The sequence below is a fragment of the Cetorhinus maximus genome, chromosome 6 (assembly GCF_964194155.1).
Source record: "Cetorhinus maximus chromosome 6, sCetMax3.hap1.1, whole genome shotgun sequence".
NCBI lineage: Eukaryota > Metazoa > Chordata > Chondrichthyes > Lamniformes > Cetorhinidae > Cetorhinus > Cetorhinus maximus.
The window spans coordinates 14,803,097-14,830,750 of NC_135884.1; the positions used below are offsets into that span (position 1 = coordinate 14,803,097).

General features: G+C 45.3%; 1 protein-coding gene across 1 annotated transcript in view; it reads left to right on the forward strand.

Annotated features, from left to right (window-relative positions):
- Positions 1–27,654, forward strand: part of LOC144681562 (sodium-coupled neutral amino acid transporter 3-like) — a 142,812-nt gene that overhangs the window by 955 nt on the left and 114,203 nt on the right. The window lies entirely within an intron of this gene.

Genomic DNA, 27,654 nt, shown 5'->3' on the forward strand with positions numbered 1-27,654 from the left:
TCACATGTGGACTGTGTGGTGCGATTGTGACTAGTGTGAAGCCCACGTTGTATTTACTATTTTAAAAACTGTTGGTACAAAAAGCTTTCTATTTTCTATTGATTTGAAAATGTTGCAGTAAAACTGCACTTGAGGTATGTGTTTGAGTACACATGTGAGTGCGCATGCATGGCAGTACAAGCAAATAGTAAAACTGACTGTCCTGTGACCATAGATTTGTGCAGATGGATTTGTTAAGGGCAAATTGCGTTTAACTAACTTGCTTGAGTTTTTTTGATGAGGTAAAAGAGAGGGTTTATGAGGTAAGTGTTGTTGATGTGGTGTACATGGATTTCCAAAAGGCATTTTATAAAGTGCCGCACGATAGGCTTGTGAGCCAAGTTAGAGCTCATGATCAGAATCTTATGCTGCTCGCTAGGGCATGCACCCGACCCAGAATCGCGCGAGAAGATGTCAGGCGTGCGGCCTGATGTCATTGCGCTTGCACACAACATTACAGTCGCCAGGCACGCGCAGGAGTTAAAAGCGTGCCGCCAACAATTAAGCGGGCAATTAAGCCCACTAAGGAGCCACTTGTCAGCGATTTTACGTGGCCCATCTATTTTCATGGTTGACGAACAGCTAAACGGCCAGGTGACCTTCCTGTTTTCACTACAAACTACACCCAGGGTGGGATGAAAAGTCCGGGATTAAATGAAATAAAAGGAGACATTTGAGGGATGATCTGCTAAGCCGCTTGCTGCCAGGTGCTTGCATTTACAGTGTTGTCGCAGTTTGCAGCGCTTTATTGAGCTCATTTCATTTTTAAATTACTGTAGCCCCCTGAGGCACCTCCACAGCATCCGTCAGCTTTCAAGGAGCCCACACCCTCCCTTCTTTTGGCGCCCCCCGCCTCTTCCCGCACCTCTCGGCAGCGCTGATTGGCCAGCCAGCATGAAATTGCGCTCACGGTCCGATCGCAGCTGGAAGTGCATTTCATGACTGCTTCCGCGCTGGCCAATCATGCGCGCCGAATGAACGTAAGATTCAGGCCCATGAAAAAGAAGGGACAGTAGCAACATGCATTCAAAATTGGCTGAGTGACAGGAAATAAAGAGTAGTGGTGAATGGTTGCTTTTCAGATTTGAGGAAGGTTTATAGTGGCATTTCCCAGGGGTTGGTGTTAGGACCCCTGCTCTTCCTGATATATATTAATGACCTAGACCTTGGTGTACAGGGCACCATTTCAAAATTTGCAGATGATGCAAAACTTGGAAGTATTGTGAACCATGAGGAGGATAATGTAGAACTTCAAAAAGATATGGACAGGGTGGTGGAATGGACGGACAAGTGGCAGATGAAATTTAATGCAGAGAAGTGTGAAACGACTTCATTTTGGTAGACAGAACTCAGAGAGACAATATAAAATAAAGGGAACAATTCTAAAGTGGGTGCAGGAGCAGAGGGACCTGGGTGTATATGTGCTTAAACCTTTGAAGGTAGCAGGACAGGTTGAGAGCATGGTTAATAAAGCATATGGCATCCTGGGCTTAATCAATAGGGACATAGAGTACAAAAGCAAGGAAATTGTATTAAACCTGTATAAAATAATCATTTGGCCTGAACTTGAGTGTTGCATCCAGTTCTGGGCACCACACTTTAAGAAGGATGTGAAAGCATTAGAGAGGGTGCAGGGAAGATTCATGAGAATGGCTTCAGGGATGAGGAACTTCAGTAATGTAGAAAGATTGGAGAAGTTGGGACTGTTCTCCTTGGAGAAGAGAAGGCAGAAGGGAGATTTGATAGAGGTATTCAAAACCAAGAAGGCTCTGGACAGAGTACATAAGGAGAAACTGTTTCCCATTGGTGGAAGGATCAAGGACCAGAGGGCACAGATTAAAAGTAATTGGCAAAAGAAGCAATAGTAACATGAGGAAAAACTTTTTCACACAGCTAGTAATAAGGATCTGGAATGCACTGCCTGAGAGTGTGATGAAGGCAGAATCAGTTGAAGTTTTCAAAAGAGATTTGGCTCATTATCTGAAAAAGGTATTCTAATTTGCATTTAGAATTTAACTACAATTTACTGTTAAATTAAGCTTTTTATGGCCTTATGGATAGACAAGCTCCCTATTGGAGAGGCCACTACATTTAGTTAAATAGATAGCTAATTAGAACAGGTTTCTGTAGTCAGCAGTGCTGACTCATCTCAGTAGAATTTCAGTTAATATAAGTACAGGTGGTTTTGCAAAACGCACAAAGTAAGAAAACATGAAGATAGCAGCTCATCACTGAGTGCAACTCAAAACAGAGTGCGAGCCTACAAACACACAAAGAAGGAGCAGGAGTAGGCCATTCAGCCCCTCAAACCTGCTCCGCCATTTAATAAGACCATGGCTGATCTGGTAGTAACCTGATATCTGCATCCCACTTACCCCCGATAACCTAACACCCCCTTGCTTAACAAGAATCTATCCACCTCTGCCTTAAAAATATTCAAAGACTCTGCTCCACCACCTTTTCAGGAAGAGAGTTCCAAAGACTCATGAACCTCTTGAGTGAAAAAATTTCATCTCACCTCTGTGTTAAATGGGCAACCCCTTATTTTTAACCAGTGACCCCTAGTTCTAGATTCTTCCACAAGATGAAACACTCTCTCCACATCCACCCTGTCAAGATCGCTCAGGATCTTATATGTTTCAATCAAGTCACCTCTTACTTTTCTAAACTCCAGCAGATACAAGCCTAGCCTGTCCAACCTTTCCTCATAAGACAACCCACCCATTCCAGGTATTAGTCTGGTAAACCTTCTCTGAATTGTTTCCAACGCATTTACATCTTTCTCAAATAAGGTGACCAATAGTGTTCACAGTATTCCAAAGGTGGTCTCACTAGTGCCCTGTACAACTGAAGCATAACCTCCCTACTTATGTATTCAATTACCCTCACAATAAATGGTATCATTCTATGAACTTTCCTAATTACTTGCTGTACTTGCATATTAGCCTTTTGTGATTCATGCACTAGGACACCCAGATCCCTCGTATCTCAGAGCTCTGCAATCTCTCACCATTTAGATAATATGCTTCTCTTTTATTCTTCCTGCCAACATGGACAATTTAACATTTTCCCACAATGCACTCCATCTGCCAGATCTTTGCCCACTCACTTAACCTATCTATATCTTTTTGTAGACTCCTTATTTCCTCTTCACAACTTACTTTCCTATCTATCTTTGTGTCATCAGCAAATTTGGTAACCGTACCTTCAATCCCTTTATCCAAGTCAGTTATATAAATTGTAAACAGTTGAGGTCCCAGCACTGATCCCGGTGGCACACCACTCGTTACAGCTTCCGAACCTGAATAAGACCCATTTATGACTACTCTCTGCTTCCTGTTAGTTAACCAATCTTCTATCCACGCCAATATGTTACCCCCTATACCATGAGCTTTTATTTTCCGCATTAACCTTTGATGTCACAATTTATCAAATGTCTTCTGGAAATCTAAATACAGTGCATCCACTGGTTCCCCTTTATCCACAGCACGTGTTACTTCCTTAAATATACTCCAATATGTTGGTTAAACATGATTTCCCTTGCACAAAACTATGCTGACTCTGCCTGATGACCTTGAGCTTATCCAAGTGCCCTACTAGAACACCTTTAATAATAGCTTCTAACATTTTCCCTATTATAGATGTTAAGCTAACTGGCCTGTAGTTTCCTACTTTCTGTCTCCCTCCCTTTTTGAATATTGGAGTTACATTTGCTATCTTCCAATCTAATGAGACCTTCCCCGAATCTGGGGAGTTTTGGAAAATTAAAACCAATGCGTCGTCTATCTCACTAGATACTTCTTTTAAGACCCTAGGATGAAGTCCATCAGAACCTGGGCTCTTGTCAGCCTGCAGCTCCGACAATTTATTCAGTACTACTTCTTTGATGACTTAATCTTCCTGACTTCTTTCCCCACTTCCGTTTCCTGGTTTATAGCTGCTGCTGGGATGTTACTTATATCCTCTATAGTGAAAACTGATGCAAAATACCTGTCCAATTCATCTGCCATCCCCTTATTTTCCATTATCAATTCTTCAGACTCACTTTCTATAGGACCAACGCTCACTTTGTTAACTCTTTTCTGTTTTAAATATTTATAAAAACTCTTATTATCTGTTTTTATATTTCTGGCTAGCTTTCTCTCATACTCTAATTTTTCCCCCCTAATTAGTCTTTTAGTCATTCTTTGCTGTTCCTTATATTCTGTCCAATCTTCTGTCTTGCCACTTGTCTTTGCTTTTTCTTTAAGTTTGATACTAGCTTTAACCTTTCTAGTTAACCACGGGTGGTGTGTCCGTCCCTTGGACTTTTTCTTACTCATTGGAATGTATCTATTCTATGCATTCTGAAATATCCCCTTAAATATTTATCACTGCATCTCTATTGACCTATCCCTTAACATAATTTGCCAATTCACTTTAGCCAGCTCAACTTTCATGCCCTCATAATTGACCTTATTTAAGTTTAAAAACTTAGTCTCAGACTCTCCCTCAAACTGAATGTAAAATTCAATCATATTATGATTGCTGCTACCTGTGGGTGCCTTCACTATGAAATCTTTAATTACTCTCATCTCATTGCTTCAGAATTTGGTGGATGAGGGAATTTTAAGGAATAATTTTAAGGGTTAATGCCTTTCTAAAATCTAGTCTAGTTTGCATTTAGCATTTAACTATAATTTACTGTTAAAGTTTCTTTCAGTCACAGTTAGGGATGAACAATCTCCCTACTGGAGAGGCAACTATAATTAGAGAGATAAAAGCAAAAAACTGCGGATGCTGGAAATCCAAAACAAAAACAAAAATACCTGGAAAAACTCAGCAGGTCTGGCAGCATCTGTGGAGAGGAGCACAGTTAACGTTGAAGAGTCATGCGGACTCGAAACGTTAACTGTGCTCCTCTCCACAGATGCTGCCAGACCTGCTGAGTTTTTCCAGGTATAATTAGAGAGATGCAGTGGCAGACATTTAAGGGGATATTTCATAACTCAGCAAATATATATTCCATTAAGAAAGAAAGACTCTATGAGAAGGATGCACCATCCATGGCTAACCAAAGAAGTCAAGGATAGTATCAAATTGAAAGAAAAAGCCTACAATACTGCAAAGATCAGTGGTAGGTCAGAAAATTCAGCAGATTTTAGAAACCAGCAAAGAATGGCTAAAAAAGTAAGGAGGGAGAAATCCAAGTATGAGAGAAAGCTAGCTAGAAATAAAGAAACAGATAGTAAGAGTTTCTACAAGTATTAAAAAAGGGAAAAAAGTAACTAAAGTGAGTGTTGGTCCCTTGGAAGGTGAGATTGGAGAATTAATAATTGGAAATAAGGAAGTGGCAGAAGTGTTGAACAGATATTGTGCATCTGTCTTCACTGTAGATGAAAGAAAAAACATCCCAAGAATACATGGAAAGCAAAAGGTGAAAGGAAGGGAGGAACTTAAAACAATCACAATCATTAGGGCAAAGGTACTGGGAAAACTAGTAGAACTAAAGGCTGACAAGCCCCCATTGCCTGATGGCTTTCATCCTAGGGCTTTAAAGGAAGTGGCTGCAGAAATGGTAGATGCATTTGATCTTCCAAAATTTCCCTAGATGCTGGAAAGGTTTCAGCAGATTGGAAAATTACAAATGTAATACCTCTATTCAAGAAAGGAGGGAGACAAAAAGCAGCAAACTATAGGCCTCTTAGCTTAACATCTGTCAGGGGGAAAATGCTAGAATCTATTATTGAGGAGGTAACAGCAGGACATTTAGAAAATCATTATACAATCAGGTAGAGTCAATTGAGTTCAGAGTTTTGCAAAAGGGAAATCATGTTCGACTAATTTATTAGAGTTATTTGAGGAAGTAACAAGAAAGTTGAATTAAAGGGAACTATGGATATGCTGTACTTAGATTTTCAAAAGTCATTTGATAAGATGCCATTTCAAAGGTTACTACACAAGATAAGAGCTCATAGTTTTTGGGGGGTTGGGGGTAACATGTTATGGATAGAGCATTGGCTCGCCCACAAGTAGCAGAGAATTGGGATAAGTAGGTCATTTTCAGATGGCAAGCTGTAATGAGTGGAGTGCCACAGGGATCTGATGCCCCAGCTATTTACCTTCTACATCAATGACTTGGCTGAAGGGACTGAATGTATGGTAGCTAAATTTGTTGATTATACAAGGATAGGTAGGAAAGTAAGTTGTGAGGAGGACATAAAGAGCCTACAAAGTGACTTAAATGGGTGAAGTGAGCAGGCAAAAAATTGGCAAATGGTGTATAATGTGGGAAAATGTGAACTTCGGCGAGAAGAATAAAAAAGCAGTATAATACTTAAATGGAGAGGGACTGAAGAACTCTATGGTACAGAGGGATCTGGGTGACTTATTACATGAATCACACTGTGTGCAGGTACAGCAAGTGATTAGGAAGGCAAATGGAATGTTGGTGTTTATTGCAAGGGGAATGAAGTATAAAAATAGGGAAGCCTTGCTACAGCTGTATAGGGCTTTAATAAGACCGGATCTGCAGTACTATGTACAGATTTGGTCTCCATCCGAAGGAAAGGATAGAATTGCATTGGAAGCAGCTGAGAGAAGGTTCACTTGACTGATTCCTGGGATGAAGGGGTTGTCATATGAGGATAGATTAAGCAGATTGTGCCTATACGCATAGGAATTTAGAAGAATGAGAGGGGATCTCATTGAAACATATGAGATCCTGAGGGGGTTGACAGGGTGAATGCTGAGAAGATATTTCCCCTTGTGGGGGAGTATAGAATATGGGAACACAATTTAACAATTAGGGGTCATCCATTTAAGACGGAGATGAGGAGAATATTTTCTCTCAGAGGGTCAGGAGAATTCTCCTCTCCAGAGAGCAGTGGTGGCTGGGTCTTTGAATGTATCCAAGGGAGTTAGCTAAGTATTTGATCAACAAGACAGTCAAGGATTACGGGGGGGCAGAGAGGAAAGTGGAGTTGAGGCTTCAATCAGATCAGCCATGAATGGCAGAACAGGTTCAAGGGGCTGAATGGCTTAGACCTGCTGTTAATCCTTATGTTCTCGTGTGTTCTTCTCTCTGTTTGTACCACAGTCTGGTCCTCTGCAGCCCGTGGTTGCTTTCTGCTCTAGGTAATTCTGTATTTATTATTTCCTGCAACCTACCTCTAACTCTTGATTTATCTTTTTAGCGGGTAATTTCACGAAATCTCTCCACCTCTCTATCACTCTTCCCTCCTTTCAAACAATCTTTAAAACTTACCTCTTTGACCAAGCTTTTTGGTCATCTGGTGTAATATCTCATTATTTGCCTCGGCGTCAATTTTTGCTTTACAACGGTCCTGTGAAGAACCTTGGAGTGTTTTATAATGTTAAAGGTGCTAAATAAATTCAAGTTGTTGTTGTTTTATGCTCTGGATGCATAAAATTGTAAGTGCATATTACCGAAGCTCCCGACACTGACAGAATTCAAAGGACTGCATGGCTTTTGAGCAGCTCACTTCAATTTTTGACTTGGAGAGGAAACAGAGGCGTTTATCAAATAGAGAGGCTGGAGAAGCTGGATTGTTCTCCATAGAGCAGAGAAGGTTAAGGGGAGATTTTATAGAGATGTTCAAAGTTATAAAGGGTTTTGTGGAGTGGATGGAGGAAATTATTTCCACTGGCGGTGGGGTTAGTAACTAAACACCGATTTAAAATAGTTGGCAAAAGGCTGGGAGGAGATGAGGACAATATTTTTTATGCAGTGCGAAGCAGCTTCAATTGTAACTTCTTCCAAAAGGTACTAGGATATATACCTGAAATGGAAAATTTTTCAGCATTGTCGTGAAGGAGCAAGGGAGTTAATTTAATTGGAGAGCTCTTTCGAAGATTTGATGTGCTGAATGGCCTCTTTCTGTGCCTTGTCATTCTTTGATTCTTTAATTGAGAGGCTGCTGTTGGGCCCAGTCCAATTAAGGGCAGTGGGCTGGTGCTCCATATTGTGGCCCAATCAGAGGGCTGGACCTCTGTAGCATTGGCAGCACCACCAAGCGAGCTGGCCACTGCTAAGGCCGCAAGGAGAATGAAAGGACGCTTCCATTTTGAGGCTGTCTCAAAGTGGAGGTAAGAAATTTGTTGCTGTGCTAGGACTAAGCAGGCAGGTCCTGGTGATCGGAGTGGGTAGCCCCTCCTCAAGTTAAACTGCCGCCAGTGATAAAGTCTTCAGCTGCATGCTGGAACTCTCAAACTCTGGAACTCCTTCCCTGAATCTTTCCACCGCTCGCCATTTTCTACGGCCTTCTTAACATGTAGTTCTACAAACATAAAAACATACGAATTAGGAGCAGGAGTGGGCCACTCGGCCCCTCGTGCCCGCTCCGCCATTCAATAAGATCATGGCTGATCTGATTGTAACCTCAACTCCACATTCCCGCTTACTCCGATAACCGTTCACCCCCTTGCTTATCAAGAATCTATCTAGCTCTGCCTTAAAAAATATTCAAAGACTCTGCTTCCACTGCCTTTTGAGGAAGAGAGTTCCAAAGACTCTGAGAGAAAAAATTTCTCCTTATCTCTGTCCTAAATGGGCGACCCCTTATTTTTAAATAGTGGCCCCTAGTACAAGATTCTCCCACAAGAGGAAACACCCTCTCCACATCGACCTTGTCAAGACACCTCAGAAATGTCTTCAACCGCCTACCCTAGTTTCCTTTCTATTCCTGCTTGTGTATAATCCCAACTGATGGGCACTGTGAGGTATTTTAATACACTATAGGTTGCTATACAGATGTAAATTTAGCTGAATATTCTTGGGGCCTGATACATGCTCTTTCATCAGGTCAGAAGATCAATGAACATTCAGATTTCAATGTATTTGCTCTTTAGGCCTTATATTAGATAGTTCAGTTACTTTCTTTTTCTAGCCCTAAGCACTTTATAAAAACAATGGATGTAGAACAAAGCACTTGGAAATCTGTTGAGGAATACTTAGTTAACAGTGATGAGCAGCAATCACAATGCAGTTCCCCATGAGATGCACTTAAATATTGTAGCCACAGTTGAAATTGATATATGACATTCAAGGAGTAACGTAACTGAGTGTTGTTAATTAACAATAGTTATGTGCATTCAGAAGCAGCACAACTTATACGTTTTTTAAAAAAACTGACAAAGACTGATAGCCTTGAGAACATACTTGTAATAAAAAGTTTTGGTACTTAGTGGCACTAAAGTTTCTTAACTATTTAATATAATTTTACAGCAAATCTTCAGCAAATTTTATTTGCAAGGGTGGACTATGCAGGGCTCCCCGTTCTTGGGGAATTAATTATGCTCCCCTTAGCTTATAAGTATCTTTGTGAATATACTGTTAAAAGCTAAACACAGTCTAAAAAGTATTGGAAGCATTGCAAATGTAGTGTTATTATAATTGAATATACTGTCAGAGAATGCCGAATATCACTTATTAGCAGTGACAATCATTCATTTTGGTTGAAAAATATAATTCATTTTAGCAACATTAAAAATAAACAAAATTCCATATCCTTGAACGTGTTTACAAATGGTCACTTTTGCTGGTGAGAGATTTTGCTGGTGGCTCTGCCTGGTTATTTTACACAAAATATCCACCATCCATCTGGATCATGTACAGCCTAATACTCCTGAGTTCAAGTATTTGCATCTGCTGAGAGTGGACTGACAGATGAGAGCAAGGAGAAGGTTATAAGTATGCGGAACCCCCCAAATTTTATTTATTTTCTTTTTAGGTATGTTCAAATCTCCTTGATACCTGGTAGTCCCAAGTATAGGAGTATATGCTTCTTTCAGCATCATTTAAAATACTAGTTGATCTCTCTTGGCGTTCTGGGGTCTGGAGCAGTGCAACCAAAGGACACTTTGGAACATTAAGGGCAGACTCATCCCAGATATGCACTAAGTGCGGTAGCAGGCGTGAAAAAAGACGTTTTACCCCTGACCGCAATGGTGGATTTTTGCGCCATATTATTCCCCTCCTCCGTTCATTAATTATGCAGTCACAAGAAACATGCCTTCTCACTGGCAGCCTTCCTCCAACTGGCCCGCCATGCCATTGCCTCACTGCTTCCTCACACCGGGCACCATATTTAAAATGCAGCCGCGTGCATACTTCTCAATGCTTTTAGCCCAGGACTGCTTCGGTGAATACATGGCCCCTAAAGCCAAGAAGACTGCAGCTCCCCCAATTCTGAGACACCTTCTGTACGCCGTGGAGGCCCGCCGTGATGTCCTCTATCCCTGCTCTGGCTGCAGGGGGCCCATCAGCCTCACCTCTCTGGCTTGGGAGGCGGTGGCAGAGGTGGTCAGTGCCAATGCTGCACACAGAGGTCGGCCATCCAGTGCATAAAACTGATGAATGATTTCATCCATGCCGCCAGGGTAAATCAACCATCCCATTAATCTTAACTCACCCACTCACACACATTCACTGGCATCTCACTCACTGCCAGCTCAAGGGACATCACCACTCACTTCTCTCACACACACCCTCACATCTCCATCTGGCCTCATCTCCTCTGGAGATAGCCTCTTCATCCCATCCATGGCTCCACTCAGCACACACGCATGCCTGGCATCCTTCTCATTTAGCCAGGCAGCGGGAGAGGACCCAGACCGGGGGTGGAGTGGCAGACACCAAGGTCCTCACTCCATTCGAGAGTCATAGCATCCTCGCCTTTTGAGGACCTCACCACTGTCATCCCCTTCGATGTCCTCCTCATCGGAGGAGGCATGCAGCTCCTCCATCTCCTCCTCAGCCAGGTCCTCCCCCCGTTGCAGCGCCAGGTTGTGTAGTGCGCAGCAGGCTACGATAATGTGCAACACCTTCTGGGGACTGTATTGCAGTATTCCATTGGACCTTTTGAAGGGCCAGAATCTCAATTTCAAGGTGCCTACCATTTGCTCCACCAAAGTCCGGTTTGCCGCATCAGCCTTGTTATACCGTCGCTCTGCTGCAGTCTGAGGCTGCCACACAGGCGTCCTCTGTGGGTAGCCCTTGTCCCTGAGGAGCTAACCCTGCAGCCTCTGTGGACCCTGGAAGATGTCAAGGATCTAAGACCTACTAAGGATGTAGGAGTCGTGGATGCTCCCTGGGAATTGTGCGCAGACCTGTAGGATGTGTTTGTTGTGGTCGCACATCAGCTGAACATTCAGCAAGCGGAAGCCTTTGCAGTTGATGCAGGAGATTGCTTGTTGTCACGGCGATCTAAGCACCAGGTGAATGTAGTTGATGGTGCCCTGCACCTATGGGAAACCTGAGATCTGCGCAAATCCCAGTGCTCTTGCTTTCTGGTTTTCCTGATCCTGGTTGAAGTTCTGTGCCTTCGCGAAGATGGTGTCCGTGACCTCCTGGATGCACTTGTGTGTGGAGCCTTGCGAGATCTCGCACAGGTCGCCTGTGGAGCCCTGGAAGGTGCCACTGGCATAAAATTTGAACGCCACGGTCACTTTCACGGCCACTGGTGGTGGATGCCCTCCGTGTCCCCATGGCGCTAAATCCTGTAGCAGGTGGCATATGTGTCCCTAGACATGCGCAGTCTTCGGCAACACTGGTTCTCAGTCATCTGCAGGAATGACAAGCGCTGTCTATAGACCCTGGGTCTAGTGAAGCACCTACGAGCGACGGCTCTTTGTGCATCTTCAGCTACCTGTGCAGCAGGCCCTGCCACCCCTTCTTCTTGAGGGTGGTGCTCCTCCCTTTGCTGAGCCGGGTGCCTCCTCCACTCTCTTCTTTTCTTCTCTGCTCCCTGTAAACCATGAGGCATACTGCTAAATTTTAAAAAATTTATTCACGGGATGTGGGCTTCGCAGGCTGGGCCAGCATTTATTGCCCATCCCTAGTTGCCCTTGAGGAGGTGGTGGTGAGCTGCCTTCTTGAACTGCTGCAGTCCATGTACACCCACAGTGCTGTTAGGAAGGGAGTTCCAGGATTTTGACCCAGCGACAGTGAAGGAACGGTGATGTATTTCCAAGTCAGGATGGTGAGTGACTTGGATGGGAATTTCCAGGTGGTGGTGTTCCCATCTATCTGCTGTCCTTGTCCTTCTAGGTGGTAGTGGTCGTGAGTTTGGAAGATGCTGTCTAAGGAGCCTTGGTGAATTCCAGCACTGCATCTTGTAGATGGTCCACACTGCTGCTACTGTGCGTCAGTGGTGGAGGGAGTGAATGTTTGTGGATGTGGTGCCAACCAAGTGGACTGCTTTGTCCTGGAAGGTGTCCAGCTTTTTGATTGTTGTTGGAGCTGCATTCATCCTGGCAAGTGGGGAGTATTCCATCACATTCCTGACTTGTGCCTTGTAGATGGTGGAAGGGCTTTGGGGAGTCAAGAGGTGAGTTACTCGTCGCACGATTCCTAGCCTCTGACCTGCTCTTGTAGCCACAGCATTTATATGGCTAGTCCAGTTCAGTTTCTGGTCAATGGTAACTCCCAGAATGTTGATAGTGGGGGGATTCAGTGATGATAAAGTCATTGAACATCAAGGGACGATGGTTGGATTCTCTCTTGTTGGAGATGGTCATTGCCTGACACTTGTGTGGTGCGAATGTTACTTGTCGCTTGTCAGCCCAAGCCTGGATATTATCCAGGTCTTGCTGCATTTGGACATGGACTGCTTCAGTATCTGAGGAGTCCCGAATGGTGCTGAACATTGTGCAATCATCAGCGAACATCCCCACTTCTGATCTTATAATGCAAGGAGAGTCATTGATGAAACAGCTGAAGATGGTTGGGCTTAGGACACTAGTGTGAGGAACTCCTGCAGTGGTGTCCTGGAGCTGAGATGACTGACCTCCAACAACCACAACCATCTTCCTTTGTGCTATGTATAACTCCAACCAGTGGAGAGTTCCCCCCCCTGATTCCCATTGACTCCAGTTTTGCAAGGATTCCTTGATGCCACACTCGGTCAAATGCTGCCTTGATATCAAGAGCAGTCACTCTCACCTCACCTCGGGAGTTCAGCTCTTTTGGCAACGTTTGAACCAAGGCTGTAATGAGGTCAGAAGCTGAGTGGCCCTGGCAGAACCCAAACTGGGCATCAGTAAGCAGGTTATTGCTAAGCAAGTGCTGCTTGATAGCATTGTTGATGACCCCTTCCTCTACTTTACTGATGATCGAGAGTAGACTGATGGGGCGGTAATTGGCCGGGTTGAGTTTGTCCTGCTTTTTGTGTACAGGACATACCTGGGCAATTTTCCACATAGTCGGGTAGATGCCAGGCTCCATGATCCCAATGTCTTCCTCCTGCAGGATCAAAGAGAGAGACACATGGGTTAGCATGTGTGTCATAAGAACCTCTCTTGGTTAAGTCTGAAGGCCCCTTCACGCATACAGGAGAGGGCTGACCACCACTTGGATGGCCAGTGTATAGTGCGCGCATTGACTGTCCAAAACTCCACATTCGTCTGCCCCAGTCCACTTGACTGATTGGCGGCAGCTTCGGGCACTGGACTGCATACTGTGCTCTCAGCTCAGGTGCAGGCATTCCCCTAACCCGCACTGCAAGGCTGCACTGTTAGCTTGAACCATGATGGATATTGGTCCGCACCTTAATAAAGACATTGTAAGGGGCTGTGAGTGCTTCCACCAGTGACTGCACCATAGCCGCCTTTCACAAGAAATTCTACAACTTGCCCAGTTGGCCAATTGCTCTGCTGCCCCCTAAAACGCACATTAATTTATAGTCTGCGCCTGAGTGGCAAAAAGTTCTGGAGCATTTGGTGGCACTTTCATGCTTTTGCGTTGCTTGAGTGGGCAGAAAAGCTTCAGCGGTCCCACTCCAAGTATGTCAATGGAGCTGCAGCTGAACAGCCTCAGCTGCTGAAGAATGCTCACTTTTGACAAGCTTTTCCAAATGTGTGGCCACTTCCCTTCCCCCCCCCCCCCCCCCCCCCCCCCCCACCCATCACCCTACCCCAGCATGTGGCTGTGTACTTCCTTCAGTCTGTACTGCCTTGCCCCCGATCCCCCCACACCGGCCTCACCCGCACTGGAGCCCTTGGCCCAGCATCGCACTGGAAGACAGCCAGGAAAAGGCAACTTGCCTGTGACCCCCCCACCCTGAATGTGCGGCGCTGCTTCCTTGATGTCCCTTGGGCGATGTTCGCGAGCTCTGCGCAGGGTTGTGTGCACTCACCTCCGAGTTCTCCTCGAAATTCAGGTTGCCAGGTGCACACCTTTTAAAGACAGTTGTGAAGCACGCCGTTCTGAAGTCACACCGATGTGGACAGTAAATTTGACATAGGCGGATGTTTCCAGCAAGCAGGGCTTATAATGAGATGCTAAAGTATTGAAATGAGGTTCCCAACATGCGGCGGTGGGAAATGCGGCCTGCTATTGATGGGTGGAGCGGACAATCACAAACTGGCTTCATGACGGCATAAAACCAATTGTTGGCCTTCTCGCCGTATTGTCCACTCACGCCACCATGACGCCCGCCGCCAACGGGACTGGATGATTCCGCCCTCAGGCTGTTTTTGTTTATAAGGCTTTTATCCTCCACAAATCTCCGATATTCACTCAAGGAGCTTGGGTAGTTGCTGCCATGTTCAGCAGAGTTTCCCCCAACAAACTCACAAGGCCTGATACCCTGGGAACTTCAAGGGAACAAAGGGCGGAAAATGAACTAGAAGATTTGTTGTAGGCAGCTACCAGGTACTCAAGACCATGGTGCAAGTAACTGGCACTCTCCCCATAACTCTGAAAAGATTGATAGGAAGGATGGCATTTTATTCATATTCGCAGTCCAAAGGCTGAATTGCAGTGTAATTTTACATTAAAAAATTCATAAAACTCATATACTGACTCAAGTTAATCAAGTTGAAACCATGGAAACGTGTCAATCATGTAATAACAATAATGGATGATGAAATTCAGCAGCTAATAGGGAAGTGGTGGACAGGATATTAAAAAAGGAAGATTGAATTAAAATTATATTAAAATTGCAAACCAATACACCATTCCTACATCACAGGCGCTGAAGGTCATGCAGGCTGGAATTTTACAGTCCCATTCCCGTTGGGATGGGGCCGTAAAATGCAGCGAGCCATCCTGAACTCCTCTGATGTTGGCGGGGATGTGAAATCCCACTGCCGTAAAATTCCACCCATGGATTTCATAAGTACTATATCGAGGACCTGAACCACGTAATGAAGACTGCTGCATCAGTACATTTGATAAGTCTGATGTGTTAAATATTATTATTAAATCTGCTGTGTAAGTCTAACTTATCCACATTTTTATGTCTTGTAAACTGCAGATGCTATTTGTACAAGCCTTAACATTTTGAAGGATAAACCTTTAGGCTCAACTTTTATGCTAAATCTAACAGATTTTACATGAAGTTTTTAATGGACTCACATCCATCCTAAGACATAACTTCTCATCCTCAGCTAACTTCTAGCTACAATAGAGTTTCAGCCTTGATAGCAAACCTCTCACCCCTGCTTCACTACCCTACACGTTCCTTGAGAAGGTCACATAGCTAGCCAGCGATAACTCCCCCATTTTTCTAAGTGGAGGGGTGGTAGGATCATAACTCCATTAAACTCAACAAAATAAAGTGATTTGGTCAACTTCATGGCAGCAGAATCAGAAGATTAGTAATTACCTGTAACCAACATTACCAAATTGATAGTGATGGCACTTTTAAATGCTTCGTAGTGAAAAAATTATATAAGACAGGGTAGAATAATTTGGTGGAATGACAGTGATGACCTTTTGTGAATTGCTTTCTCAGCCTCTGGAATCTTTTCCTAGAAAGTGTTACCATCTGAAACGTAGCGCATGTGTCATCATAGTATTTGACAAAAATATTGGACGTTTTTTGGAGTGGCGATTTCCTTCTTAACTAAAGTTGTAGAAGTTCTCATGATGATGACAGTTCTTTGAGATATCAGTGTAAATTAAGCTTCCACAGGGCTTGAACTTCTGTCTGATGGTAATTGACATTTGGACTGTAACTGACACAAGACATGGGGCTGCAATAAAACATTGGTCCACCAGTATTAAAAGTGCATTAATGATACTGTGAAGATTCTGACGGTAGTATCTTCAGCTTCTTCCAAATAAATGTCAGATCCAGTTAAACACAGAACAATATGTTTAATAATAAATGGCAATTGAGCTTCAAGTCAATGACAAACATGAATTAATCCATAGTCATGATCACCACCACTTTCACACACAATCATTTGAGGCTTGCATTATATACCCAGCTTCCCCTTCCTCATCTCCAGAGGTGAGAGGAACCACATCTCCACCTTCCCATAGGCCACCCCATAGGATCATTACAATAAGGATATTGCTATTAGCTGTGACACAAGGGGCTAGATTTAACCCCACCCCGACCCCCGCACCCCCCACCCCCACACTGGGGTGTGTTTTTGGTGAAGTGGGGGCTGGTGATGGCGGCAGGAGGAGCATGTAAAATATGAGGGCACATCCCCGACCCGGTCCCCATAAAACAGCAGGTGGGAAGACGTCATCACTGGCATCCACCCACCACTTTTAAGAAGATTATTAAAAGGCCATTGAGCTTGTTAACAAGCCAATTGACCTGAATAATGTGCTGTCCATGCCATAATACGGTTGGCGTGGGAAGGTGGGCAGGAGTCAAAATGCTGTTTTTTTTAGTCTACTTCCTTGAAAAGGCAGGAAGGAAGGGGGCACATCATTCGGAGGGTGCCTTGTGCACATTGGGGGCACACCCCCCCACCCCCACCAAGATGTTACTCCCTCTTTATTCCTCCTGGCCTGGCCTTCAAAATTTGACCTCCCTACACCTCTCACCCCTCACCCCTCACCCCCTTCCCTAGGCTCCCTGATCCCTCCCTGTCCAAAACCCCAGACTTACCTGGGTCCAGACGCCATGGCTGTCTTCATCTCGGGGACGCCTTGCAATCCCAGCAGCACCCGCTACAGAGCTGCCGGCCAATCAGGTTGGCCGAGGGCCCTCGAGAGCTGGACTTCATTCAACTGAGGCACGGAAGTCCGACGCTCACCTCCTTAAGGCCAACCAAAGCTCGTTATGGCTGTGGGGCAGCCTTGTTGAACGTTGGTCGGTGCGGCACCAATTTCCCTTCCTGGTTTGGGGGAGATGGAATCGGGTGGGGCGGGGGGGGAGAGGTGGGTGTGGGTGAACAGCATGGCCCCCGCTACAAAATTCAGCCCGAGATGTAAAACTGTTGTGACATGCTTCTTGTGGCAGAGAATCTATTTCATCACCTGTGCATTTGTGTTGGAATATGTTTGTGCGTCTTTTTGAGTTGCCACATTTCACGGCGGCCCCCGGGTAAATGGACTTTACTGTAACCAACAGGCCAGATGTGAATAGCAAGCATCGCTTCATTCAAATATTTTTAAAACTTCATTATGTAAGCAGCTTTAATATTTGGTTTGTAATGGTGTCAGTGTGTAAACACAGCAAACTTCCTTTCCTGAATGTCTCTCCTACAGTACCAGCATTGGAGTACCTAACCTACCGTCCGGGAACCTGACAGGATTGGGCGCTAGCTGGTTCATATTACCCCTGGATTTTAGTCTCCATTTAAGTTTTTAAAAATTATTTCATGGGACATGACCATCACTGGCAAGGCATTGCCCATCCCTAATTGCCCTTGAGAAGGTGCTGGTGAGCTGCCTTCATGAACTGCTGCAGTCCATCTGTTGTAGGTCTACCCATAATGCTTTTGGAAAAGGATTTCCAAGATTTTGACCCAGACCAGTTAACAGGGAATAACATTGGCTGGGGTATGAAACATAATTCCACCTGATCCAGTGGTTTCCCCACCTGGGCAAGTTAGGTTAAAACTCACCCTACCTAAGATGCCATATGTGGCTTGATATCATACAGTGTTCACAGAGATAAAGGGGGGATTTCTCCTAGCCCCTTGGAGGTGCACTGGGGGCGGAGGGGGTGGTAATATTTTTTTTAAAGTACATTGGGCATGCTTCCGAATGTTTTCCCACCACTGGTCGTTTTTCCAGGGGTGAGCTGTGTGCCCGGAAGGCAAACCCCAGTAACGATGGGAAACCAATCAAGACCATTAGAGCACCAATTAACTGGCATGTGCCTAGAACAATGACAGTTTGCCAGGAGCGCATGAGATCCCTGCTGTGTCTGCAGCTCATCTTCGCACAGGAGGCAAGAGCACAGCAAGCAGTCGGAGCTTCATGGAATGCATATGTAGAGTTATTTTTAACTGAAAATATAGGTTTCATTCAGCACATCTGCAAGCAAACGCTTTCAAGTGGAAGCGTTTCCCTTGCAGAGAGATTCACCCGATATTCTTAGCGTTAGGATTTGTCTGCTGGCTCCGGCATTAGTAGCACGCCTCCATCTTGTGGCGCCCTATCCCTCTTGGCTTACCTGAGCCGCGTGCACCATTCTTTGTGGGGCTGCCGACCTCCCTTCCCTTTCAGCCGCTCTGATTGGACCTCCTGCTTCTGGTGCCTACCCACCATCCCTGATTGGACGGTACTCTCGGAGGTGGCTTCTTAATTGACCGCCTCGGGGAAGATGGCACCCAGTGTGCCGCCGCTCTTCCGGGTTCCCAACCCAGAATTCATCGCAGCGGCATGATCAGCACGCTAGTGGCAAAATTCAGCCCAAAAACCTCACAACCAAGGGTTGGCACTCAATGACATGACGTGATGTAGTCCAAGATTTTCGTTGTAGTGAATTTACAATCTCGATTGTGAGGCATAAAGCACTGAGGCACAGGTTCAACCACACTGGAAAGCTGTAGCGGTGAGTGTCAGGGTAAATCCTAGCAGCTGGCTACAGAGCATTGTTGGCATAGATTAGGTAGACCTGTTTTCCTAACTGGGAAAGCACTTTAGGAATGAAAATACAAGAAGGAAAACAAACAAATCCCCCTTTCAAGTAGTGAACCCCGTATATGTGCAAAGCCACCTTGATAAGTGTGCGGTTCACCGTAAAGCAGCTAACATTCTAATAGTTTGCTTTATTATCAGTAATATTGTTACGATATTGAGTTAAACATTCAACCAATTAATCGGAAGTTTCCACCTCTTTTGTACCTCAGGCACAGCCATTACATTGGAAGAGCAGCAAATGAGCAGATTATTGCTGCATCGCATCCACTTATAGATTGACCCAGTTTCCCAGGCACGCAGATGTGAGAACTCAGCCTGGTGACATGTCAGATGTTGTATTTGAAACAGAGACAAGTTGAGGGGGCGTGAGGAGTTGGCACTGGCTGGGTTGAGAACCCAAAGGACTAAATGGAACAAGGAGGGAATGGGCATAAATTAAGTTTTCATTTAAAGATGAAAAGAATGACACAATTCAGTATATAGTGTGTTGGGTAGGATTGCAAAGCTTTTCAGCTTTTGAAGAATAACGCATTGTATTAACTACGTGGGATGGTCAGAATTCCGATGGTACAAGAAGCATAGGGGCATGGTATGCAGCAACCCTGGTATCTGAATTTACCATTCAGAGACTTTATGGTGTAATCCTGTGCAGGATGCACCTTTTGCTGTAACAGTGAAAGAAATGTGAATGATGTATATTGGAAATTTGATGAAACTTGACCCTTTTACAGGTCTAGTGTATATTGGATTCCTGTCCTATGCCCCCAGTCCTATCTCTCCTTTAGTATAACAAGGATTAGTGGGGACATTCGGGAAACCAAATTTCCTGGTTTGATCCATAATTTCTTTGTGGGTTGGCACATGCTCCTTTCCCCTCTTACAAAGGGTTTGACTCTGACTCTTCTCTTTAGTGCTTCCTACATCCCGCATATCTGCAATATCAAGCTGATCTGCAGGTGATGAGCCTTTAATGGTGAAGATGATGTAACTTTTGGGGACTTGACAGATTAATTTTACAATAGCGGCAACTCCATTTTTGTTTAACAGGATTCAGAATAGGATACAGTTACATAAAGTGCAAACAGAACATACCATTAACGGGAAGTGGTGGCGTAGTGGTATTATCACTGGACTAGTAATCCAGGGACACAGGATAATGCTGTGGGACTCAGGTTTGAATCCCACCATGATGGAATTTAAATTTAATAAAAATCTGGAATTGAAAGTCTAATGTTGTGCTTGAGACCATTGTCAATTGTTGTAAAAACCCATCTGATTCACTAATGCCCTTTAGGAATGGAAATCTGCCATCCTTACCTGGTCTGGCCTACATGTGACTCCAGACCCACAGCAATGTGGTTGAGTCATAAATGCCCTCTGAAATGGCCGAGCAAGCCACTCAGTTGTATCAAACCATTGTGACGTCTATAAGGAATTAAATCTGACAGACCACCTGGCATCGACTTAGGCACCGGAAACGACAACAGCAAACCCAGCCCTGTTGTCCCTGCAAAGTCTTCCTTACTAACATCTGGGGGCTTGTGCCAAGATACTCACAGAATCCTATCTTACACATAATTTCCCAGACACTACCATCACCATCCCTGGGTATGTCCCGTCCCTCCACAGGACAGACCCAGCAGAAGCGGCAGCACAGTGGTGTACAGTTGGGACGGAGTTGCCCTGGGAGTTCTCAACATCAACTTCAGGCCCCATGAAGCCTCATGGCATCAGGTCAAACATGGGCAAGGAAACCTCCTGCTGATTACCACGTACTGTCTCAGCTCAACATCACTTGGAGGAAGCACTGAGGATGGCAAGGGCGCAGAATGTACTCTGGCTGGGGGACTTCAATGTCCATCACCAAGAGTGGCTCAGTAGCACCACTACTGACCAAGCTGGCCAAGTCCTAAAGGACATAGCTGCTAGATTGGGTCTGTGGCAGGTGGCGAAGAAACCAACAAGAGGGAAGAACATACTTGACCTCATCCTCACCAATCTGCCTGTCACAGATGCATCTGTCCATAACCACTGCACAATCCTTGGGGACACAAAGTCATGTCTTCACACTGAGGACACCTAGCATCATGTTGTGTGGCACTACCACTGTGCTAAATGGGATAGATTTCGAACAGATCTAGCAACTCAAGACTGGACATTCGTGAGGCACTGTGGGCCATCAGCAGCAGCAGAGTTGTACTCAACCACAGACTTTAACATTATGGCCCAGCATATCTCCCACTCTACCATTACCGCCAAGCCAGAGTTCAATGAAGAGTCCAGGAGGTCATGCCAGGAGTAGCACCAGGCATACCTAAAAATGAGCTGTCAACCTGGTGAAGCTACGACTCAGGACTACCTGCATGCCAAACAGCATAATCAGCAAGCGATAGACAGAGTTAAGCAATAGCACAACCAATGGATCAGATCTAAACTCTGCAGTCCTGTCACATCCATTCATGAATGGTGGTGGCCATTTAAGCAACTCACTGGAGGAGGAAGCTCCACAAATATCCCCATCCTCAATGATGGAGGAGCCCAGCACATCAGTGCAAAAGATAGGGCTGAAGCATTTGCAACAATCTTCAGCCAGAAGTGCCGAGTGGATGATCCATCTTGGCCTCCTCTGGAGGTTCCCAGCATCACAGATGCCAGTCTTCAGCCAATTCGATTCACTCCATGTGATATCACGAAATGACTGAACAAATTGGATACTGCAAAGGCTATAGGCCCTGACAATGTTCTGACAATAATACTGAAAACTTGTGCTCCAGTGCTTGCTACGCCCCAACCAAGTTGTTCCAGTACAGCTATAACACTGGCATCTACCCAGCAATGTGGAAAATTGCCTAGGTATATCCTGTACTCAAAAAGTAGGACAAGTCCAACCCGGCCGTTCATCGCCATCAGCCTACTCTCGATCATCAGTAAAGTGATGGAAGGGGTCATCAACAGTGCTATCAAGCAGTACTTTCTTAGAAATAACCTGCTCACTGACGCTCAGTTTGGATTGTGCCAGATTCACTCAGCTCCTGACCTCATTACAGCCTTGGTTCAAACATAGACAAAAGAGCTGAGCTCCCGAGGTGAGATGAGAGTGACTGCCCTTGACATCAAGGCAGCGTTTGACCGATTCTGGCTTCAGGGAGCCCTAGCAAACTGGATTCAATGGGAATCAGGCGGAAAATTCTCTGATGGTTGGAGTCATACCTAGCACAAAGGAAGACAGTTGTGGCTGTTGGAGGTCAATCATCTCAGTTCCAGGATACAGCTGCAGGAGTTCCTCAGGGTAATGTCCTCGGCCCGACCATCTTCTTCAGCTGCTTCATCAATGACCTTCCTTTCATCACAAGGTCAGAAGTGGGGATGTTCACTGATGATTGCACAATGTTCAGCACCATTCGCGACTCCTCATTTACTGAAGAGGTCCATGTCCACATGCAGCAAGACCTGGACAATATCCAGGCTTGGGCTGACAAATGGCAATTAACATTCGTGCCACACTCTTGCCAGGCAATGACCATCTCCAAGAGAGAATCTAACCATTGCCCCTTGACATCCAATGGCATTACCATTGCTGATTCCCCCACTATCAACATCCTGGGGGGTTACCATTGACCGGAAACTTAACTAGGCTAGCCATATAAATACTGTGGCTCCAAGAGCTGGTCAAAGGCTAGGAATCCTGCAGCGAGTTACTCACCTCCGGACTCTCCAAAGCCTGTCCATCCTCTACAAGACACAAGTCAGGAGTGTGATGGAATACTCCCCACTTGCCTGGATGAGTGCAGCTCCCACAACACTCCAGAAGCTTGACACCGTCCAGGACAAAGCAGCCCATTTGATTGGCAGCCTATCCACAAACACTCACTCCCTCCACCACCGATGCACAGTTGGAACAGTGTGTACCATCTACAAGATGCGTTGCAGGAATTCATCAAGGCTCCTTCGGCAGCACCTTCCAAACCACGACCACTACCATCTAGAAGGACAAGGGCAGCAGACAGATGGGAACAGCACCACCTGGAAGTTCCCCTCCAAGCCACTCACCATCCTGACTTGGAAATATATCGCCGTTCCTTCACTGTCGCTGGGGTAAAATCCTGGAACTCCCTCCCTATTAGCACTGTGGGTGTACCTACACCACAGGGACTGCAGAGGTTCAAGAAGGCAGCTCAACACCAACTTCTCAAGGCAATTAGGGATGGGGAATAAATGCTGGCCTAGCCAGCGACAGCCACATCCCATGAATGAATTTTTAAAAAATCAGAATTTACCAACGTTTGACCTCAGTTGTGCCGTTTGAATCTTATGCAATATATATAGATATCATTCAAATGGTCGACTTTGTCAGATGTCGTCTTTTTTTAACTCTTTAGGCCTTTCACGGGTCAGGGAGTGTGTGATAATCTAATTGTCTGACAGGATAATTCCGATTCACAAGCATCACTCTGTTAGTACAATGCTCAATTAAGTAATGCAATGCACTGCAGCATGTACACTTTCGAACGACTGCTCTTATGGTGTGGGTGTCACTGGCAAGACCGGTGTTTATTGCTCACCCCTAATCGCCCCTTAATGACTTGCTGGGGCATTTCAAAGCACAGTTAAAAATCAACCATGTTGTGCGGGACTGGAGTCATATATAGGCCAGTAAAGGCAGAAAGTTAGTGAAGCAACAACAAGCTGATAGCTCCATGGTTACTTGTAGCCTAAAAAATCAAACTGATTGAATGAAGAGAGATTCTCTGTGGGTGGTTTAACCCATTGAGGATTTAAGCAGAATTTTGAGTCAGGTAGTAAAATGGGAACAAAATTTACAGGTTTCCGTTTAAGTGAATTAAGTATCAATTATAGGCTGTGTTTGTTACCAGTGCCACGCTTGCGCAGTTCTAGTGTTTTACTCTGTTACGTCACTGCGAGCGACTCCCGCACATGCACGGACCATGTGCATATGTGCAGACAGCTATTGGTGGCCATCTTGCATTGGCCAGAGAAATAGTGTAAATTATAACCACACTTGAAAGTTGTGCATTCAAGTCCAATTCCAGAGACTCGAGCACATAATCTAAGGGTACATTCCAGTGCAGTACTGAGGGAGCCCTGCACCGTTGGAGGTGCCATGCCACAGATGAGGCGTTAAGTTGAAGTTCTGCCTGCCCTCTCAGGAGGGCACAAAAGATCCCAAGGCTCTATTTCAAAGAAGAGCAGGGGAGCGCCTCCCGGTGTCCTGGCCAACATTTATCCCTCAATCAACAATAATAAAACAGATTATCTGATAATGATCACGTTGCTCTTCATGGGAACTTGCTGTGCACATATTGGCTGCCACGTTTCCTGGTGACTAGACTTCAAAAGTACTCCATTGGCAGTAAAATGTTTTGTAGATAAATACCGTATCTTTCTTTTGCTATTATTGTCACGTACGTGAGGCACTTTGCCAGGTGTATATTGTGAAGATTGCAGAGTGACCTATTTAGTGCTGACGTAAGTTGTGGCGTTGCATCACTAATTGGGCCTTTAATTAGAAATTAACATTCGATTAAGCATAAAGATTAAGAAAATGAAAGCTCTTTGCAAAGGGCTTGTTTTGGGCAAGTGTGACACAAACCATTCTTTTGTCCAATCAGATAACATTTTGAAAGGAGATTTCAGTGCTGGCTGCTTCAAAGAATTGAACCTGTTTGAAAACTCTCCAGTGCTGTAACTTAAGATGTATTTAAGATGTAACTTAAGATGTATTTGCTGATTTTTTGCGCAGCTCTATTTCCGCTTTGTAAGTTTCTAGTGGCAATTGCCATATTATTTCTTGCGGATTTAGATATCATAATATAAAAGGAAAACACATGTATTTTGAAAGCCAAACACAGGTCTTTAGTCCTGTCTTACAGGGTATAGAAACTTATGAACAGTGCCTACTATTCAAAGGTTACGGAACTAAAAGCAACTATTTTACGGTGTTGCTGCATTTCAAATACATTCATTGTTTTTACTGGAGCCTTAAGTAATCATTAGTAATCATTCCAACCTTCCAACCTGTTCTGTTCAACACTGTGAATGACATACTTGCAGGGAGGCCAAGATTTTTTTTTTGAAAGCAGAAATCTCTGTGTGTGGATCAACTTTTACCCATGCTGTGCAGGAAGAATTTTCATCGTCACACTGGGTCGTTCAGTTCGCCCACACACCGTTACCAACATGGGGATTCTTCATGTTTCAGAAAAGAATTGTCATCTTCATTCTCCCACCGTGTCCGAGCAATTTCCAGCTTAGAGCCCTAACAGGTAATCTGTTCTAGTTCCCTGTTAATGACATTCCTGAACCAGCCTTTGCGAGATGCACAGGAGTATTCCGTATGGCTCTATCCTTAGTTATCATATTTTTAACTTTAGCACTTTTCCTTTGGTGAAGCTCTGAAGCTACGTGTGACATTCCCTAATATGGTTGCTGCCTCTGCACTCTAGAATTTTCTTCCTAAATCTCTTTACTCTCCCCTCTTTCAGAAGCCTCCTTGAAGCTAACCACTTTTGCTGTGTGATTGATCACCTTCCACAAGTTAATTCCTATTTCCCCCTTTATATCCATCACTCCTGCTTTAAGGCGCCCTGGGATGTCTTGTTTTGTGTTAAGGCACTGTACAGTTGTCAAGCTGTTTTTGTTGGCTGGCTGAGGTTAAAGAACTAGCCTTGTGGGAAGATGGTGGTACATTTTAGAAGTAAACAAAACTGAATATGTGACGCATGCCAATGTGTATATGCAGTGGCTGGGAATTGGCACTGCAAGGCAAGTGTTATCGGCAATTAGAAGAGACAACAAACTTTTATAATGGCTGTTTAAGCCACCCAAGTGCGGAATTAGCAATCGTTCGTGATTCATGGGACAGTATAAGGAGGCTTTGCTGGCCAATGTGCAGCCTAGTGAGAGTGGAGTTATAGTTGTCTAGTATTTCTTTTGCCCTAACAGTCCAGTGGGTCATAGGGTAATAAAGAGTACCTACAAGTGAGACCGTGGGGTGAAGGGCAAGAGGAGAAGGAGCTGCAGCCAATCTCACAAAATTCCCAAGCTATTCCCATCAAACTACGGACTTATCCCATTAACCCTGCTCCTTCGAAAAGATCATGGCCAGAAATTTACACTCTCCAAACGGGCACATGGCAGACCCGAACTCACGTGAAATTGCTCAAGAAGGCGTTGGACAGGTTTCCCGGCGTCATCGTGCGATATCACGTTTGGCAGGCCGCGTGAGAGTCGGAAGCGTGCCCGCTGGCAGTTAAAGGGGCAATTAAGCCCATTAAAAAGGCAGTTGTCAGCAATTTTATGTGGCTCGTGCAATTTAGTGGTTGGCGCACAGGACACTTGCCCAGGTGGCCACCCCGTTTTTAATTGACACTCGATCCAGGGCGGGATAAAAGTCAACCAGGGCCGAGGCAATTTGAGTAGGTAGGAGTTTAGGCGTGAGTTGGTTGGAGGTGGTTTTCAGGCAGTTCATTACATTTTCTGTGTTTTCTGGAGGACTGTTTGGCTTACAGGTTTTCTGAGAGGCTTTCTACTGAATGCCCCCTTCAGGACATTGTCCTTTGCCATCTGTATTTCAGCAAATGGGCATTGCCTACCCTGCTGGAGTAACCTCCTCCGTAGAGGAGGAGAGGGCCAGAAGGGAGAGGAGGCCACATGTCCCAGGCAGCATCCCAGAGAGCAAACTGTGTGAAGCGAGGAGCAGCCAGAGGGGATGCAGGGCCTGCATGAAGTGCAAGGTGGGAGGGTCCACAAAAGACACCCTTAACCTGAAGCCAGAGTCTAAAGGCAACGCTGTAGCTGCCTGGACACGTCTGAGGTCCAGTGACCTCTGAAATAAAGTTAGCAGCTCTTTCCGTCTGTCACAAGCCACTCCCGTGCCCAGCACCTATGAAAAACATGAAGCACATTCAGGCCATGATACATCATGAAATCTTTATATGGTGGTCAGTCCCAATAACACAATTTGTACATAGGACTATATTAACTGAAGTTATATCACTCGTGACAACCCCTCTTCTATTTATAGTGCCTTAAACTTCTGCTTGCGAGTGCTGCACGTTGGTGCCCCCCCTCCCTCTCCCCCTACCCCTCGCTGGCAGCAGCATCAGAGACAGCCCGCTGACTGCGATGTCCTGTCGGCCTTGATGACCTTGGCGGACATCCTCTAGCCGGCGAAGCCTGCGTTGGCTCTGTCTGGGAGGGAGCGTCCAGCGCCATGCCTGGGCACTCCTCCGTCGTCGCGGCCTCATCAGGTGTGACGGGTGCTGGTAGAGGGGTTGAGGAGCTGCTGCCTTCGGCTGGAGCACCCTGAGAGGAGTTAGCTAGCAGAGTGACCATGCACCCCATCCATCTCTCACACAGGCAGTGACCTCCTGAGGCCACTGCTGGTGTCTGGGCTTGCAGGTCCAAGCGTAACCCCAGAAACCCTTGATTCTGTACCTGAAGCTGCCTCTCCATGACAGTCTCCACCCTCTCTCTCTGTGGCAGAGGCTGTGCACTCGGAGCTCCGGGTCAACGCCATGCTCCTTCAAGACAGAGAGCATTGCATGCAGACCCTCAGGGACCTCCGCCAGATCTTCATGCGCATCCCTTTGGACATCCAGCATTTGCCGCCTGATAGACAATTCCAGAGGCTCATCAGCTGCCTTGGACTCAGCATGCTCCTGGTCTCCAGCAGTCCTCCAACTGGGCGCTCTCTGCCTCCGCCAGCTCTTCATGCGAGTGTGATGTGCCCTCACCACTGTGCATTGCTAACTAAA